The following is an 18,713-nucleotide window of genomic DNA, read 5'->3' on the forward strand; positions in this document are numbered from 1 at the left end:
CATATTACACAGCATCCGGATTTATAATCGGAATTACTTCAAATGTTTGTCAGTTATAAATACACTTGCTCATTCAGTATACGGTGTACAAGTATCTGATCCATCGTATTTTTGACAGACATTGTCAGCTTAATGATACGCTGGAATTATTATTTTAATAATAATAATAGAAGTATGAACGTACCTGTATAATCTATACCTATGTTCATTATCTGAAGATGATCGTCTTCATTCCGATCCCGGTATTTATTTTGATTTATGTTTCAAATAGTTTGAAAGTATCACCGATTGAATTTATCTATATTAAACTGAAGTAGAGCTTTACACATCTGCACCTAGGTCACATGTAAGAACGTCATCTACTATCTATTTCAGTATCGTTGTCCTCTAAAAACCGGTGGAGGAAACTTCCTAGGTTGCTGTGCTTCCTTCCATAGTTCAGGCAAAGGGAGAAAAGATAGTCCTGCATGATGATATATATCCACGGGTTAAGGACTTGATGCCAAACCGTAAACTTTACAGCTAACTTTGTCCTTTCATAATCAAAAACGGACAATCCAGCAGCGTTGGTAAAACACATTACCTGTAATGAAAAGAACATGAATCAACTTTATAATGATATTATTGACACGGTCATCCGAATCCTGTGTAACAGGAAAACTAAGTATTCAAAACAAAAAAAAGATATCGAGATAAACTAGACTAAGCCTTCTACCAGAGTTTGTATGATAACTATCAATGTAAACTATCGCTGTACTACAAAGACAGTGATACTGAGAGGAGAGTTGTTTTCGATCATAAGGAAGGTTTAAGAAAGTGTTCTGTGTAATTTCTTTGCCCTCTCAACTAGAGTTGGTCCTTTTTTAATAAGATACGAATCCCGTGTATGCTCCCGTGTAAACTGACGTCTAGTTTTAATGTCGTTTAGATCTTTTAAATGAACATATAAATGAATATATTGACACAAAACTTAACGTAACCTTATATTTGCTATGATAATTTTAGTCATCCATGGGGAACCCCAGCGGGGACTATTTATTTCAGTTTCAGTCCCAGATTTTGACATCTGTTGCTGAACACTGTGAAGAGCTTTCGTGTGTTTGCTTTTGTCGCTAATAACAAGCTCTTGGATAGCTCAGATTTCGATTTCCTTTAAAGATATAACATACAACCTAAAGGAGTTCCGAATTTTAAACTGAAGATGTTCCTAATATAAATCAGACTACTTTGAGGTTCCCGAAGGGGTATAATGTTATATTATATATTGCTATTGATTGATTTAGATATTTTATGTCTGACCAACGACTATATTGGTAAAATTTCTTTTTAAACCAATATAAATGTTGTAATAAGATGTTCAGGCAGAAAAGCTCAATAGCGTCTCTTTTTCATTATCATTTCACGCAAAGGCTCGCGCTTGTGGCCGCCACTGGCTCCAATGGCGAAAGTAAAACATGATTGACGATTTGTAGCTACTCTTGGCGAAAATGTCGATGATGGACTTTCATTTAAGTAACTGTCGACGAAAGTGTCTTTTTTAGCAATAACTGTTTCTAGAGCAATTGTTACAGGTTAATTAAGCCCCATGCCATCACTGTGTACTACAATGTCACGGCTGAATGCATTTTCGATGAATGGCGAGGTCAGGTATTGGAACACTTTTGTGTTTTGACAAAATGGTCACCTGTCAACACAACAACTCCGTCTGATAACAAAATCGCCAATTATCAAATTATGGCTACATTGTCTAGTTCCGAGGGATGCTCTGTGGAGAACAATAGGGTCAGTTAGGGTCGGAAAAAGGGTTGTTTTAATTAAATTAGAGTAGATAAATCTATTGAAGTGTTTTGACGACTTTCTTTTGTAGTTACCAGGGCACTTAAAATGGCATATACAACTTGAATTGTGTTATTCTTGCACTCTGTTCGAAACGACAATTTGCCGATAATTATTTATGTATTACAGATTAAATGTCTTCTTGTGTGTGAATATATTGACATTTTTACCAACAATTTTTTTACTGAGAATTATCAGCTGATAATATGGAGATAAATAACCACCGATAAAATACCAGTACAAACTAGTGATAGGAATGGGAAATTTCTAAATTATCAGCCTTTAGTTTTGGTGAAAATGATTTGCTCCAATATGCATGTTCAGTTCTCTTATATATTATTTTTATTTAATTCAAACGATGAAATATCTCATCCTGGCACTTAACTTAACAATGAAAAGATCAATTTGACCATTTCTTTCAGAGAATAGCGTTATTTTATAATGAAATGCATTTGTTTCTAGAATTACAAATAATTTCCTTGATGATTTAAAAGTCTTTTGATGATAAAATCCATATCTTTATCAAAAACCATCATGCATACATTACCGCTCACACATAAATAGAAATAAACGAAATACGCCTTGTATGATAAACATTTGTCCATGTAGTGCTGAATAATTTCGACATGTTCGTGAGTGTCCTGTTCAGACCGTAGTCTTCACATTTTCTGTTGGAAAGAGCAAATTTTATATAGAACGTCTTGATTCGGAAGCTTTTTTAAATTTCCGCTCAACCATATAGTTCTTGGAAATGTAGGTCTGATAAGAACAGTTTATAATTTGCTAGGTTTTATTGAAATCGTCTTAAAATTAGGAAACGTGCATAAAGGTATACGGTAGGTGATCGTTCGGAGTCTTATATCCTCGCAGCAACTAGGGTTATATGAGGACGGGCTCCTAAGGCGACATCTCCGAAAATAGAGAGAAGGGAAGGAAATATATACATCCCAAGTGTTGCGATGAGGATGAGGGTTGTAGTTTTGATTGCTGCAAATGAGGGGGGGGGGCACAATAGTCGACTTTTACGACATAAAGTGGATTTCATCAGGCCCTTTCTATCCCCTAACTAGCAGGTAGAAATGGTACGTGTAAAAAACAGTGGATTAATGGTACGTTAAAAAAAAAAAAAATGGATTAATGGTACGTTTAAAAAAAAAAAAATGGATAAATGGTACGTGTAAGAAAGACTATGTATAAATGTTTCGTGTAAGAAATACTATGGATAAATGGTACGTGTAAGAAAAACAATGGATAAATAGTACGTGTAAGAAAAACAATTGATAAATGATACGTGCAAGAAAAATAATGGACAAATGGTACGTGTAAAAAACAATGTATATATGGTACGTGTAAGAAAAACAATTGATAAATGGTACGTGCAGGAAAAATAATGGACAAATGGTACGTGTATGAAAAACAATTGATAAATGGTACGTGCAGGAAAAATAATGGACAAATGGTACGTATAAGAAAAAGGTTTACAGTGGCAAATAGACCCATACAAATAAACAGTAGGTTAATGGTTGATGTGTAATTGGTAAGGCTTTATAAGCAATTGGTAAGTGATGGCTGTGATTAAAACAATGGATTAATGTTAGGTTTTAGTAAAAGTAAATAGTAGCCGGTACGTAAATTTAAACAAAGAGTATATTGTAAGCTTGAGTAAACAATTTATAAATGGTTCGTGTGATCAACTGAAAGGTAGATGGATGAGTGAGTTAACAATTGTCAATTAGTAAATGGTAGGTGTCATGAACATATTCGCCGAGACATTTGTTTCTGTAATCATTTCTGTAATTGATGTTGTCAAATTAAGATTTATAATAAAACGAATTAAATATAGTTTCAACAGATATGTTTATACTTTTTACAGATATATCTATACTTTATATTAATAGAAAAAGATTTCAGTAGAATGAACAGACAGCAGAAAATCAACATAATTCCTCTTTCATAAATCAAGAAATATGTGTGCAACAAGTATATTGCATTGGGTGGATTCTATTTTTCAGCCAATGCATCATACAAGAAGCCACTGACAAATAAACTGATTTCATTAGAGTAAAAGTGTTATTCCTTGTTTCTATGCGAATACTGGATTTTTCAATTGAAGGGGCTGAATTTTTCTATTTAAAATCAAAAGAAAATTATGAACTACAAGAAACAGATGTTAGCTTAAACCGTCAGGTTTTTACATTCTTTAAGCTGTGTCGTTATTTCTACAATACGTATATCTGGTATAACAGCGGAAATTAAAACAAAGTATTATTTTTCATATATTTCTTTTCATTTTCTTCAGGTTGGTAAGTATGGATTATGGAAAGTTCTTTTTACACACCAAAACGATTTTTTACGTTGTGTTTCGATGACTAGTACGATATGTACCCTTCATGTCACCTTCATCAGTGAAGCGTATGCACACAAAGGAGTAAAATCTTATTGGTTGTGTAAAAAGAACTTTTTATAATAATATTATTTTTCACGTAACCATATATACCAACATGACTAATATCAGAGAAAGCTAAATTTCACTGCTTATCTTTGTAATCATTGGTAAAATTATACTTACGATGAACGGCATCCACGTAACAATGAATGCTGCCATAATAATGATCAAGAAACAGATGTTTTGTACGTTTTTAACTACCAAACTAAAGTTTGGTGCTGACTGATTCCTTTTCCTTTTGTACAAATGATACAATCCATATACAACCAGTCCATTCATTATCAACATTAAAAGTACTGCTACCATGCCAATGGACGCGCAAAGGTATAGGAAAAACTGATCTCTTGGTTCTGTTGGTTGAACATCAAAGAAACACCACGTCCCTTCTTTTTGTAACTTGTGGTTGTTAACTCTAAAGGTCGGTAGAAGTCCTACAACGAGAGCTGTTGTAATGACGAGGGATACTGCTATCCACATGTGTAGAATTTTGATTCTGTTTTTGTAGAAAATTGGGAACCAGATTGCTATGAATCGATCTATAGACATAAGACAGACCAGTAGAACAGACATCAGTGACGTCATGATTGTTATTACTGACATCAAGTCGCAAAGTGTTCCTCCAGTCACGAGAATGTCTCTGCTTGAGTATGAAGCGAATATAATTGGAATCGTGATTACCTGTCCTGTGAAATCAGTAACTGCTACTATTAAAACAAGTCTGTAAAATATGCTCCAGTTGTGTTTTCTCCTGTTGCGAATAAGAATAGCTACGGCAGTACAGTTTCCAATGATAACGGCTATAAACCATGCGATGTAAGCTGTACTACTTGGACGTGGTTGGAAAACAGGTGTTTCAACAGTTGCGTTGGAATTGGACGGTTCCGTGGTCAGGTTATCCGTTGATAGACTAATACTGGATGAATACATTGATGAGGTATTTACAAACGACTCGGACATTTTTGTTTCCCTAGTTGTCGTAATATTACTTGTTCAGCACTTACAATGTATGTGTGATGTTAACGAAAATAATCAAATTATATTTGATATCTTTTGTTTTCCTTTAATAACAGGCATTCTTGGCACTGGTTTGATTCCTCACAATTCCTTATTTCAAACAAATAATCTTTATTTCACCACCGTTGTGGAAAAGCCAATTTACAATTTCCTGTTGAAGAAAATAAAACAAAATAAACAATTGAGACTTTTATTATGATTATCTGTTATTACACTTCATTTCTATTTTGCATTAAATTGTACTTTAATGTAAAGCAAAACATTCGGAAATTAATTTCCTAACAGCTATTAATTGACGGCTGTAATGGCATGAATTCTCTTTATATAGTTTTTACAAAAATCAGTTATCAAAAAAAATTATTATATAACATATAACATTATGGCAGAAAATCAATATTCTGATTTTGATGAAATTAATGGACAGTATTATACCTGTTCAAATGTTGAATTGACACCGATGAATCTATGCTCGATTGACTACGTGCAGTTAAACACCAAAATAGAGACAACCTCTCTTCAAAATATAACATTGAACATGTTTCACCTATTCATGTTGTTATGTAGTTTAATGATACAGTCACAATGTTGTGGGTTTTTCATGTTTAACCTCATATTGTGACGCCACAAGAAACATTACTCCGACGACAGTGAAGATAAAGCCTTTTTATTATTAATTCTTTTCAATTCTATTTTAAGTATTTCAACATGCTTTGATTGGATAAATAATAAAACTCATATCATGGTTGTTCTTACTCCATCTGATTTAAATGAAACTTCTTTCTTTTGAAATCCATTTCCTTCCAAATATTTAAATCTATACAGACTATATGCCTCTAACAACAAACTTTGCTTACTCTTTTTGATCCTTTTATGGAAAGGTTTGGCATAACCCTACCGTTACTTCTGTATATAGAAATGAAGCCACTCACTGTAAGAGTGTTTATGTAAAATGTAGCAAATCAATATTATTATTGGCCAAAGATTTTATAAGAATGTCATCGTCACGTATAAAATGTTCATGCAATTTGATGAAGTTGATAATACTAGGATAATAATATAAATAATCATATAGAAAAATAAATCAACATACCTGTTGTCCCAGTTGATGAAATCGCGGTGTGAGTGTTATTTACAGGATTGTTAAGCGGTCGGCTGTTTCATTTTAAGTTTTATATAGGATATTTTGCTAGATATACAGACCCGGTTTTCCAGTAAACAACCAATTTACTTCCGGAATATGATTGATTGTCCTGTCCCCTATCCTATTGATCTTATATACACGAACACAAACTACACAAGTGCTAACTAAGATACATTCACTATTGAAAAATACATTGATCCTCATAATAAGTTACAGACAACTACAGTGACACTGTATTTATTTTTTTATCTTTCCATCAATACGAATTTAAAACTGATTCATATCATAGTATGCAACACATCTGCTATTTAGACGTGTAAAACTTGTATAATTTATATATCTGGAACAACTTATACCCTACGATTTATAATCAGAGATTGGGGTGGGGCAAATTTAACTACGTCATCATGCGAAATGGAATGACTGCTTATTACTTTAGTGCATAAACAGTATTATTATTTTTGTATATAATTGTAATATTTCTATAAATCATTTTAGATCATTTTCTTCTATGGTTTTATATAATTTCTGTACATAAATACATAATTTCATTATACTACTGTATATAAATTTATTTATCTATTGTATATAATTGTAAATCATTTTTTTATATGAATGCAAATTACTACTCTCTTTGATTTTATAGGTTTTTGTATATGAATGTATATTGTTTTTTTATATATATGAATAGTATTTCTGTATATAAATGTATAGTATCTATTATGTGTATAAAGGTATGGTATTTTTGAATATATATGTATATTACTACTGTTTATAAATGTATATACTTATTGCATGTAGATACATATTATAACTTTAAATCAATATAAATCATATCTATATATTAAAGGTCAACTTGAGTCCAAAATTATATTTTTTCTGTACATATGGTATATATTATAACACTGTTGAAAACTAAAATGCATGCATAGCACTTCCGGCGATTTCCTGTGACGTCTCAAATGTAACATATTCAGTATGGCTCACTATAGAATTACCAAAATTGTCTCCAGTTCATCGTAGGTAGGTGCTCTTAATTTGCCTATATAGCTTCTCTGATGGGGAAATCGGATATTGCAATAATCAAAGATGAAGTTGGGGATAACCCTTCCCATTTTGATTGACATCATGACTCGCATTTCTCAGAAAAATATTACGATATGCCGGGGATATATTGTCACGGACGTATATTTAAGATATTGATGTTGTTGAATGATACTGGACACACACCATTTTCATCGTGTATGCGATATCACGGATTAAGATTACTTATTTAAGTCCGTTGATAAGTATATTAATAAATACCTTCACAAAATCCTAATGTAACCATTTACGATTTTAAATATGTGTAGATGAATGAGATTGTGAACGGTTTTATTTTTCATGTCTGTGGTATATATATATATGCTAATATGATTAATTACTGTACATGGCTTAGCACCGAAGTGTTTAAATACAGTGGTATATTGGTGTTGTAGTTATGTTCATATTTTAGGTGTTTGTGTGCTTGCTGCGAGACGTTTTCTACAAAGTATACTGGCTTAAATGTAGTTGTCCAAACTAAAGGATAGTTTTATATTGTAATAGTCTCTCCGACTACCTTTTCTCCTCTTAGCCACTGTCTTGACCAATGATAGTTCATAGCCGAACTAGCATCATTGCAATAGCACTAATTGCAGTAGGTCAAATATCTTGTTAACTCAACCGTTTAGAAGACAAGAAGATATCTGAGGTAGACATACCTGTCTGTGAGATGATAAATTGTTATTTGGAAGAGAGTAAGGTTGATATAGTGCACTTACTTGTTTCAGGATTATCGGTCTTACTAAACGTATCTTAGATATTCAAACTCCCATGCCTGGTGAATTGGTGACGTGGGACGCGATTAATTCGGTGTGTTTTGTTATTAATTTTCAAGTATTCCAGCGTGCTGAGCATTTATGATGCACATGATACCACCATTGGTGCTGAAGAACTCTATGATGTGTCAGTACATACAATTGTATATCCCAACTTCATTTCGGCAACGAAACGGTCCGTTAATCACTGAGCATTCAAACATTGATTAATATATTACAATTGTGTTTTTTTTGTTTCCATTTACGTATCTCTCCACTATTCTGAATTTTGACATAATTACGAACTCAGGCACTATACTTTTAACAAAGTAGTAACCAGTGAATATTGCACTATTTTTAAAAGAATATTAAGGGTTCGAAAGTTTTTCATAACATCCTAGATAATAAAAAGACATCTCATAGCTAAACTCTTTGATATCAATGATGATGACTGGGTCAGAATATACTTGCTGCCTTTCCAAGTTACTGAAAATTCCAAACTTCAGTAGTTATAGTTTAGAATCATCCATCATATTTTAACAGCAAATTGACAGCAAAGTAGTAAATCCACTCTGCAACCTTTGTAACGCTGAAAGAGAAACTATTGAACACTTGCTCTGGGAATGTGAAAAGGTACAGAATTGTGTACAAAACCTACAACGCCCTTTGGAAGCATTATGTATTCCTTTTACAGTTAATAAACAAACTCTACTACTTGGTAAGATTGATGGTAATAATAATCCTGGTCATGAAGTGGATAATGAAATTATTTTAATCATCAAGCACTTCTTTTACAAAAACAAGATGTTTACATCAGACACTGAATGGCAATGCATTGATTTATGCCATTATGGATTATTTTAGTGTGCAGAAATATATCATTAGAACTAAGGCAGATGTGGCCAAAGATAAATTTTGAAACGGATGGAGAAAATGGGAAAGCTTGTTACAGATAATGGGATGAAACGATAAGATGTTGTTCGCACATCCACATTCCCAGAACAAGTGGACAAGAAACTTTACAGCATGTTTCTGTATATTCTTATATATATCATCTGTAGTTTTGTTACTAGTTCATCTGTAGTTTTGTTACTCGAGAGGTCTGTCCCTGGTATTATAACTATTACCAAAGTTCCTTGAGAGTTGCATCTGCGGTACTTTAACTAGTATCACTGCTCCTTAAGAGTTCCGTCTCTGCTGCTATAACTAGCATCAATGTTCATCGAGAGTTCCGCCCCGGTTCTACAGCTAATATCAATGTCCCTCGAAAGTTCCGTCTCTGCTGTTAAAATTAGTATCAATGTTCCTCGGGAGTTCCGTCTCTGCTGTTTTAACTAGTATCAATCTTTATTGAGAGTTCCGTCAATGCTGTTATAATAAGTATCAATGTTCATTGAGTGTTCTGTCTCTGCTGTTAAAATTAGTATCAATGTTCATTGAGAGTTCTGTCTCTGCTGTTATAACTAGTATCAGTGTTCCTTGAGAGTTCCGTCTCTGCTGTTATTAATAATACCAATGTTCCTTGAGAGTTCCGTCTCTGCTGTTATAACTTATATCAATGTTCCTTGAGAGTTCCGTCTCTGCTGTTATTACTTATATCAATGTTCCTCCAGAGTTCAGTCTCTGCTGTTATAACTAATATCAATGTTCCTCGAGAGTACCGTCTCTGTTGTTTTAACTAATATCAATATTTCTTGAGAGTTCCGTCTTTGCTGCTATAACTGATATCAATGTTCCTCGAGTGTTCCGTCTCCTGTGTTATAACTAGAAGCAATGTTTCTCAAGTTTTATCCCTTGTGCTACAACTAGTATCAATGTTTCTCGAGAGTTCCGTCCACTATGTTACAACTATGTACTATCAATGTTCCTCGAGAGTTCCGTCCCCTATGTTACAATTAGTATCAATGTTCCTCGAGAGTTCCGTCTCCTGTGTTATAACTAGAAGCAATGTTTCTCAAGTTTTATCCCTTGTGCTACAACTAGTATCAATGTTTCTCGAGAGTTCCGTCCCCTATGTTACAACTATGTACCTATCAATGTTCCTCGAAAGTTCCGACCCCTATGTTACAATTAGTATCAATGTTACTCGAGAGTCCCGTCCCCTAGAGTCCCGTCCCCTAGGTTACAACTTCTGTCCATCAATGTTCCTCGAGAGTTCCGTCCCCTATGTTACAACTATGTATTATCATTGTTCCTCGAGAGTTCCGTCCCCTATGTTACAATTAGTATCAATGTTCCTCGATAGTTCTGTCCCCTATATTACAATTAGTATCAATGTTCCTTAAGAGTTCAGTCTCTGCTGTTATAACTAATATCAATGTTCCTTGAGAGTTCCGTCTCTGCTGTTATTACTTATATCAATGTTCCTCCAGAGTTCCGTCTCTGCTGTTATAACTTATATCAATGTTCCTCGAGAGTACCGTCTCTGTTGTTATAACTAATATCAATGTTTCTTGAGAGTTCCGTCTTTGCTGCTTTAACTGATATCAATGTTCCTCGAGTGTTCCGTCCCCTGTGTTATAGCTAGAAGCAATGTTTCTCGAGTTTCATCCCTTGTGCTACAACTAGTATCAATGTTCCATGAGAGTTCCGTTCCCTATGTAACAACTATGTACTATCAATGTTCCTCGACAGTTCCGTCTCCTGTGTTATAACTAGAAGCAATGTTTCTCGAGTTTCATCCCTTGTGCTACAACTAGTATCAATGTTCCATGAGAGTTCCGTTCCCTATGTAACAACTATGTACTATCAATGTTCCTCGAGATTTCCGTCCCCTATGTTACAATTAGTATCAATGTTCCTCGATAGTTCTGTCCTCTATGTTACAATTAGTATCAATGCTCCTCCAGATTTCCGTCCCCTATGTTATAACTATTATCAATGTTCCTCGAGATTTCCGTCCCCTGTGTTATAACTAGTATAAATGTTCCTCGAGATTTCCGTCCCCTGTGTTATAACTAATATCAATGCTCCTCGAGAGTTCCGTCCCCTGTGTAATAACTATTATCAATGTTCCTCGAGAGTTCCGTCCCCTATGTTATAACTAGTATCAAGGTTCCTCGCAGTTCCGTCCCCTATGTTATAACTAGTATCAAGGTTCCTCGCAGTTCCGTCCCCTATGTTATAACTAGTATCAAGGTTCCTCGCAGTTCCGTCCCCTATGTTATAACTAGTATCAATGTTCCTCGAGAGTTCTGTCCCCTGTGTTATAACTAATATCAATGTTCCTCGAGATTTCCGTCTCCTGTGTTATAACTAATATCAATGCTCCTCGAGAGTTCCGTCCCCTGTGTTATAACTAATATCAATGCTCCTCGAGAGTTCCGTCCCCTGTGTAATAACTATTATCAATGTTCCTCGAGAGTTCCGTCCCCCGTGTTATAACTAGTATCAATGTTCCTCGAGATTTCCGTCCCCTATGTTATAACTATTATCAATGTTCCTTGAGATTTCCGTCCCCTATGTTATAACTATTATCAATGTTCCTTGAGAGTTCCGTCCCCTGTGTTATAACTAATATCAATGTTCCTCGAGAGTTCCGTCCCCTGTGTCGTTACTATTGTACTGTTTACTCAGTTTATCGGCGACAACAAGTTCTGTAGTATCAGACATTTCTACAGATTTGTTCTTGATAAAACGTTTGTTGACACCATCACCCTACAACAAAAACAAATACTGCGTTAATTCGAAATTAATACACATCAGCAATTCGAATACATAAATTTATAGGTTTGTCAAATTTGAATACATATAGTCCAAATTTGTAATCTTGTAATTTTCATGCAAAGGATATTTTGACATGACAATTGTAACGAACTTGAACGGGTGACCGGTGTCGCATCGCCAAGCATCCTTCGTTACGCCCACGTAACACTGAACATCTAATTACTATACTGATGCTCTAGCAAAATGAGCTAACAGGTCAATGGAAGTGGTCTGGCCAAATTGTCCAATTTGGTAAAGAACAAATGTTGCCTGCAGTGGGACTAAGATTCTTAAGTCCAGATATTTTAATTTTTGTTTGTATATTAGGGGTTGGGGGTGTTACACATTGTTTGTTTGTTAGAGGTTGGGGGTGTAACACATTGTTTGTTTGTTAGGGGTTGGGGGTGTTAGATATTGTTTGATTGTTGGGGGTTGGGGGTGTAACACATTGTTTGTTTGTTAGGGGTTGGGGTGTAACATATTGTTTGTTTGTAAGGGGTTGGGGGTGTAACACATTGTTTGTTTGTTAGGTGTTGGTGTGTAACACATTGTTTGTTTGTTAGGGGTTGGGTTTCATTTCCCTTTTACCTTTACTTAAGTCATAAAAGATTCTTTGAAAATCCTATTTGCTCCTTCATTTTGAATAGTTTTTTGAGGTGCATATTTTGAATAGTTTTTTGGGGTGCATCTAATGTGGGGCATTTAAGAAACCAACATCGATCTGCTGGACCACCTGTAACATCCACTCCTACCGTGTGATTCTGTATGACCTTAATATGACTATAGCTAGTAAAATGTCATAGTGTGCTTGTTGTATTGTTTGTTTCCGCGTATATGTTTGAAACACTTTAGTTGTAAAATTGCATTCTTTGAACCGTCAATACCTCTGAGAAATCCTAGATTAACTACATTGTCAAATTGTTCAGTAAAATGTTTTACCGTTTACCCTTCGTCTATAAACAAACTGTTCAAAGAGCTGCTTCACTTTTTTTTAAATGCCAAGTTTTAATGCCACTGCCTAAATATTTCATTCTAAACATATTGTGATAGACTAAATTGCAATACTAGTGTTTAACTTTTGTATATGATGTTTCGCAAAAACAACAGATAACATTAGGATAGTATGGCATTTGACTGTTTTTCTTCTTTGTTCTTTGACATTTAAATACGTCATGACAAACATTTCCTACAAAAAGATATTTTTCTTCATGTATATTTGTATAAGAAATCTGTTGAAGATGCAATGTTTAATTTTAACGACTAGCGAATTTACTTTTAACACATTATGGTCGACTTAATTTTATTATTTTACATGTTCCTTTGATACTTCTCAACATCAAGCCCGGAAACATCAGAAAATATCTTTCTCTTGCTCATTTTCGGTCAAAATATATAAGGAAAAAGTGCATCTGTAAACGTCTGTAATATCTTTATAATTCACTTCTAAACACAACAATAACGGTATGTCACATCATGACACTTTCCTAGATATTCTGTGCAAAATCTAAAATCGATGTTCTCGAGGAAATCTATTCTTTTGTAAAAGTCTTAAACCCCATCACAATACGAAACAACAGAGTACGGGTGGAGTTTTGTAATACCCCAAATGAGTTTCCGTAGGCTTACTGAATCATGCAGACGGGTACAAATGGGAATTGTATCTTTTCCAATCCTGCTGGGTATTGGTCATTAGAAATCAATAGAAGAACTCGCCTCCCTGGACACTTACGTTTCGTATATCCAGTATGTTGAGTAATACCCTACAGACTACTGTCAGGACGGACGAGCCGTCATCAATATCAAGGCGTTCTGGTAACCATGAATCTGATCTTTCTGACCGTGGCTGAAGAATAAGGGTGGCAAGAATAAATACATTACAATGTTATACCAAAATAAACAACAGAACATCACACAACTTATTTTGAAATATCTATTACATGAAATCATCACACACAAAACAGGTTCAGTAGTGAAATGTAACAAAATATTTTTCTGAGAACTGAAAAGGACTGAATGTGTATGTATTATTTGTCACTTTTTCTATGTAAGCGGAAACGAAACAATTACTTATATTTATATTGTAATGTGTTCTCTAAAATTGAATTCAATACTCATTGATTTCCTATTGTTTTGTCATAAATAGTTAATCGTATTTCCTTATCAATTGTTCATTCGTGATTTATCAGAGATAACAAATTATGGGTCTGTGGAAGGTTGTGGGTTGTCCTTTACCATACAGGGGAGTTGTTTGGTTGCTATTTTCCGGTATGTAAAGTAATGTCAGATATACAGAGAGAGTTAACACAGCACGGAAAAGGTGACGTGAGTAATATAAACAACACATGTGTTGACGAGGATAGTATCTTATCTGTTGTAATAAAGTGGTCCCATACCACTGCAAAAAACTGTAACTTTGTATTGGAAACTGATTTTCCGGCATGACAATAGCTGTAATAAACCATTTCGTAAAAGACAACCATACATTGCAGCAGTTTTCTGAAGAAATATTAAAGATAAGATAAGTGTTTAAAAAACCTGTTCTGACTGAAAGAAAATCAGCTGCGCTCGACAATTGTAACGAACTTAAACGGGTGACCGGTGTCGCATCGCCAAGCATCCCCCGTTACACCCACTTAACACTGAACATCTAATTACTATACTGATGCTCTAACGAACTGAACTACCACGTCAATGGAAGTGGTCTGGCCAAATTGTCCAATTCTGAAAAAAATATGTTGCCTGCAGTTGGACAGGGATCCTTTAGTCCAGATATATTAATTTGTGTTTGTTTGTCGAGGGTTCGGGTGTAACATATTGTTTGTTTGTTGGAGTGTAACACATTAATTGTTTGTTGGGGTGTAACAAAATGTTTGTTTGTTGGGGTGTAACACATTGTTTGTTTGTTGGGGGTGTAACACACTGTTTGTTTGTTGGGGGTGTAACACATTGTTTGTTTCTTGGGGGTGTAACACATTGTTTGTTTGTTTGTTGGGGGTGTAACATATTGTTTGTTTGTTGGAGGGTAACACATTAATTGTTTGTTGGGGGGTAACAAAATGTTTGTTTGTTGGGGTGTAACACATTGTTTGTTTGTTGGAGTGTAACACATTGTTTGTTTGTTGGGGTGTAACATATTGTTTGTTTGTCGAGGGTGTAACATATTGTTTGTTTGTTGGGGTTCGGGTGTAACACATTGTTTGTTTGTTGGGGTGTAATACATTGTTTGTTTGTCGAGGGTGTAACACATTGTTTGTTTGTTGGAGTGTAACACATTGTTTGTTTGTAGGGGTGTAACACATTGTTTGTTTGTTAGGTGTTGGGGTGTAACAAATTGTTTGTTTGTTGGAGAGTAACACATTGTTTGTTTGTCGAGGGTGTGACACATTGTTTGTTTGTTGGAGTGTATCACATTGTTTGTTTGTTGGCGGGTAACATATTGTTTGTTTGTTGGAGTGTAACATATTGTTTGTTTGTTTGTTGGGGTGCAACATATTGTTTGTTTGTTTGTTGGGGTGCAACATATTGTTTGTTTGTTTGTTGGGGGGGTAACACATTGTTTGTTTGTTGGGGGGGTAAAACATTGTTTGTTTGTTTGTTGGGGTGTAACATATTGTTTGTTTGTTGGGGGTGTAACATATTGTTTGTATGTTGGAGTGTAACATATTGTTTGTTTGTTGGGGTGTAACACCTTGTTTGTTTGTTAGGGTGTAACATATTGATTGTTTGTTGGGGTGTAACAAATTGTTTGTTTGTTGGAGTGTAACACATTGTTTGTTTGTCGAGGGTGTAACATATTGTTTGTTTGTTTGTTGGGGTGTAACATATTGTTTGTTTGTTTGTTGGGGTGTAACACATTGTTTGTTTGTTTGTTGGGGTGTAACATATTGTTTGTTTGTTGGGGTGTAACACATTGTTTGTCTGTTGGGGTGTAACACATTGTTTGTTTGTTGGGGTGTAACATATTGTTTGTTTGTTTGGGTGTAACACATTGTCTCTTTGTTGGGGGTGTAACACATTGTTTGTTTGTTGGGGGTTTGGGGTGTAACACAATGTTGGTCAATACACCAAAGTTATGCAAGATATCTTCTATGAAAGGACAATTTTGGGCAACGAAAAGCAAATTATTTGCAAATATCAAAATAGACATATTTCCATTTGGTAGAACTCGTGTGTGTCCCCTTAGTGGAGGACACAGATTTCAGGACAAATACAGTAGGCTTATTAGTTTTCCATAAAATCTGCATGTGCTTTTATGCATATAGGAAGGAAGGCGGCATGTAGGATGGAAGGAAGGCATGATGAAAGGAAGGAACAAAATAAAAAACGTATAAAGATATGAGGAGGAACCATTTCACTTTTTAAATCGCCTTTAAATTACTCCTTGGTATATACTTTTATTTGCTCGCCTATTCGAAGAATAGGGGGGCTAATGTCGTCAACCCGGCGTCGGCGTCCCACCTTTCGAGGTTAAAGTTTTTGTGCAAGTTTTTTCCAGACAGTGTTGGATCATCACACTCAATACACAGTTGTTTATTATGAGTTTAAGACATTTATATCGAGTGTTAGTAATGCTCTGGACAATGTTACCATATTTTAGGGACCAAAAACAGATTCATTGGACTTGATTAATGTTTTGGGGTAAGCTTGAGGTTAACGTTTTTGGGCGAGTTTTGTTGGGTAGTGTGGGACCACCACCAACAATAGGCTGTTGTCTATTATTAGGTTGAAGTATTTGTGTTGAGTGTAAGCAATGTGTTGAACCATATTTTCATATTTTACCGTCCAAAAACAGCTTTATTGGACTTTGTTCATTTCTTAACAATCACTTCACATAGATGTTTCTACACATTTAACAGTCCTTGAAATATCCTGGTTGTAAGTGAGGTGACAAATAAAATGACAGGCACTTTATCAACGTTTTACTATACATGTGTTTCTATTGAGAATTGCAGTATTATAATAGCATATATAGGCGAGCTATGCTGTTCTCCGACAGCTCTTGTTGATATAATGGATCATCGTCAGTTACATTGGTATTTTCGGTAGAATTTGATCAGCAAAGCACACAAACCACCTCGTACAGAAAGTGTAATAATATAACAGTAAACTATTAAATATCACGCATTATTTTTCCTTACGATATCATAGTGCAGAAATCAAGACAGTTGTTGTCAATGTTCATTCTCTTCCATTGGAGGAAATATTTATATTGATTAAGAATATACTTACTCGTGTTTTTCTTCTATAATCGAGCCCACGGCTAGATGCATAAAACCTACTGCAAATCTTATTGCAAACGCTCTAGTTCCGAACACAGCGTGGGGGGAGGGAACCAGTAAATTGTCACCTGCTACAATTGTTTTCTGTCGGTCAGAAAAAAGTAGCAAAAGAAAAAAAAGAAAAAATGCTAGGCGTAGTAATATTTGGGCTTTCACCTGTTTGGCTCCTAGTATCAGTGATACGTCCTTGAAGGATGAAAGAGCTTATTGTGCAATTTAATTCATTTTCGCTATACTGAATCAATTACCAAACCTTATAGGTGCTATCACATGGATGTTTCGTACGTTCATCTTACAATAATCTACTTAACAAGTTATGCTATTAGCCTGATATATACAGCTTAAAATGTATGCGTTACGCAAAAGCCCGAAGACATCAACTCTAAAGGATACCGTGCCGAGAGCCAAATACTCACAATATCACCATGCCGAAAGCAACAGTGATAACTACTGGCAGTAACGCTAAACAGAAGGTCGGCCTCAAATATATGGCCATACTAAGTGTCGTTACAACTGTGGCCACTACAGCATTACATTCTATTCTTTTCTGCAAGTAAACCATTTTGTCAATATCAGTATATGAATTACTAAATTGACAGGATGTTGTTTTTTATTCCCATTGTGACGATGTTTATTACAATTAGATATAAAAATATGCAAGGTCTTAAGCAACATTCCACTCGAAATGTAAGAATAAATTACTTTCTGAAGACATCAGTATACTGGGCAGGCATTTCGTTGATGCTTTATTCTTACTATATATCAAGAAATATATGCGAAATATGAACTCGATCAATCGCTTCTGATATATATATTTTAAAAGAAAGGAGCTGTTAGATTTCTGTAAACGTTTTAATTGTATTGCAATGGAGCAAATGAAATTGGAAGTGATAATTAATGTTTACGAAAAGAAACACTGTCCATGTGTGGGAGCAAGTCAGATTGGCGCAGTTATTGTTTCATTGTGAATTGCTTTAAACTTCTTCTTTTTTTTGTGTGAATATAAACAATCTGTAATTCGAACGTGAGTTGACGGCAATATATTTAATCGGGAATACATACTTCTTATAGGTTCTGAACTGGTATGCAGATATCGCGAAATTTAGAAAATAGCTTGACAGTACCGATGTGGATTGGAATATAAAAATATATCGATAGAAACTTGATATTCTGTCTTTATAGTTCTGAAATAATTTCCGCAAAAAATCGAACTTGTAGACTCCCTGCGCATTTTTGCGTGATAAATTAGTTCGTGGAAAATAAGTGATTAGCATTCTCCACATGTTTGCGGATTGACTTACCAGTAATATTGCTACGAGGGATGCAAAGACAATGGGTCCAGTGTATGATGCTCCGTTGACATAGGATGCCATCACTTTGGTATAGCCGTACCTTAACTGTATATACTGTCTGGAAATACAGAATACGTTTATACAATAAATTGTAAAATTTTC

This window comes from Mizuhopecten yessoensis, unplaced genomic scaffold, assembly GCF_002113885.1.
Source record: "Mizuhopecten yessoensis strain PY_sf001 unplaced genomic scaffold, ASM211388v2 scaffold10971, whole genome shotgun sequence".
NCBI classification, from domain to species: domain Eukaryota; kingdom Metazoa; phylum Mollusca; class Bivalvia; order Pectinida; family Pectinidae; genus Mizuhopecten; species Mizuhopecten yessoensis.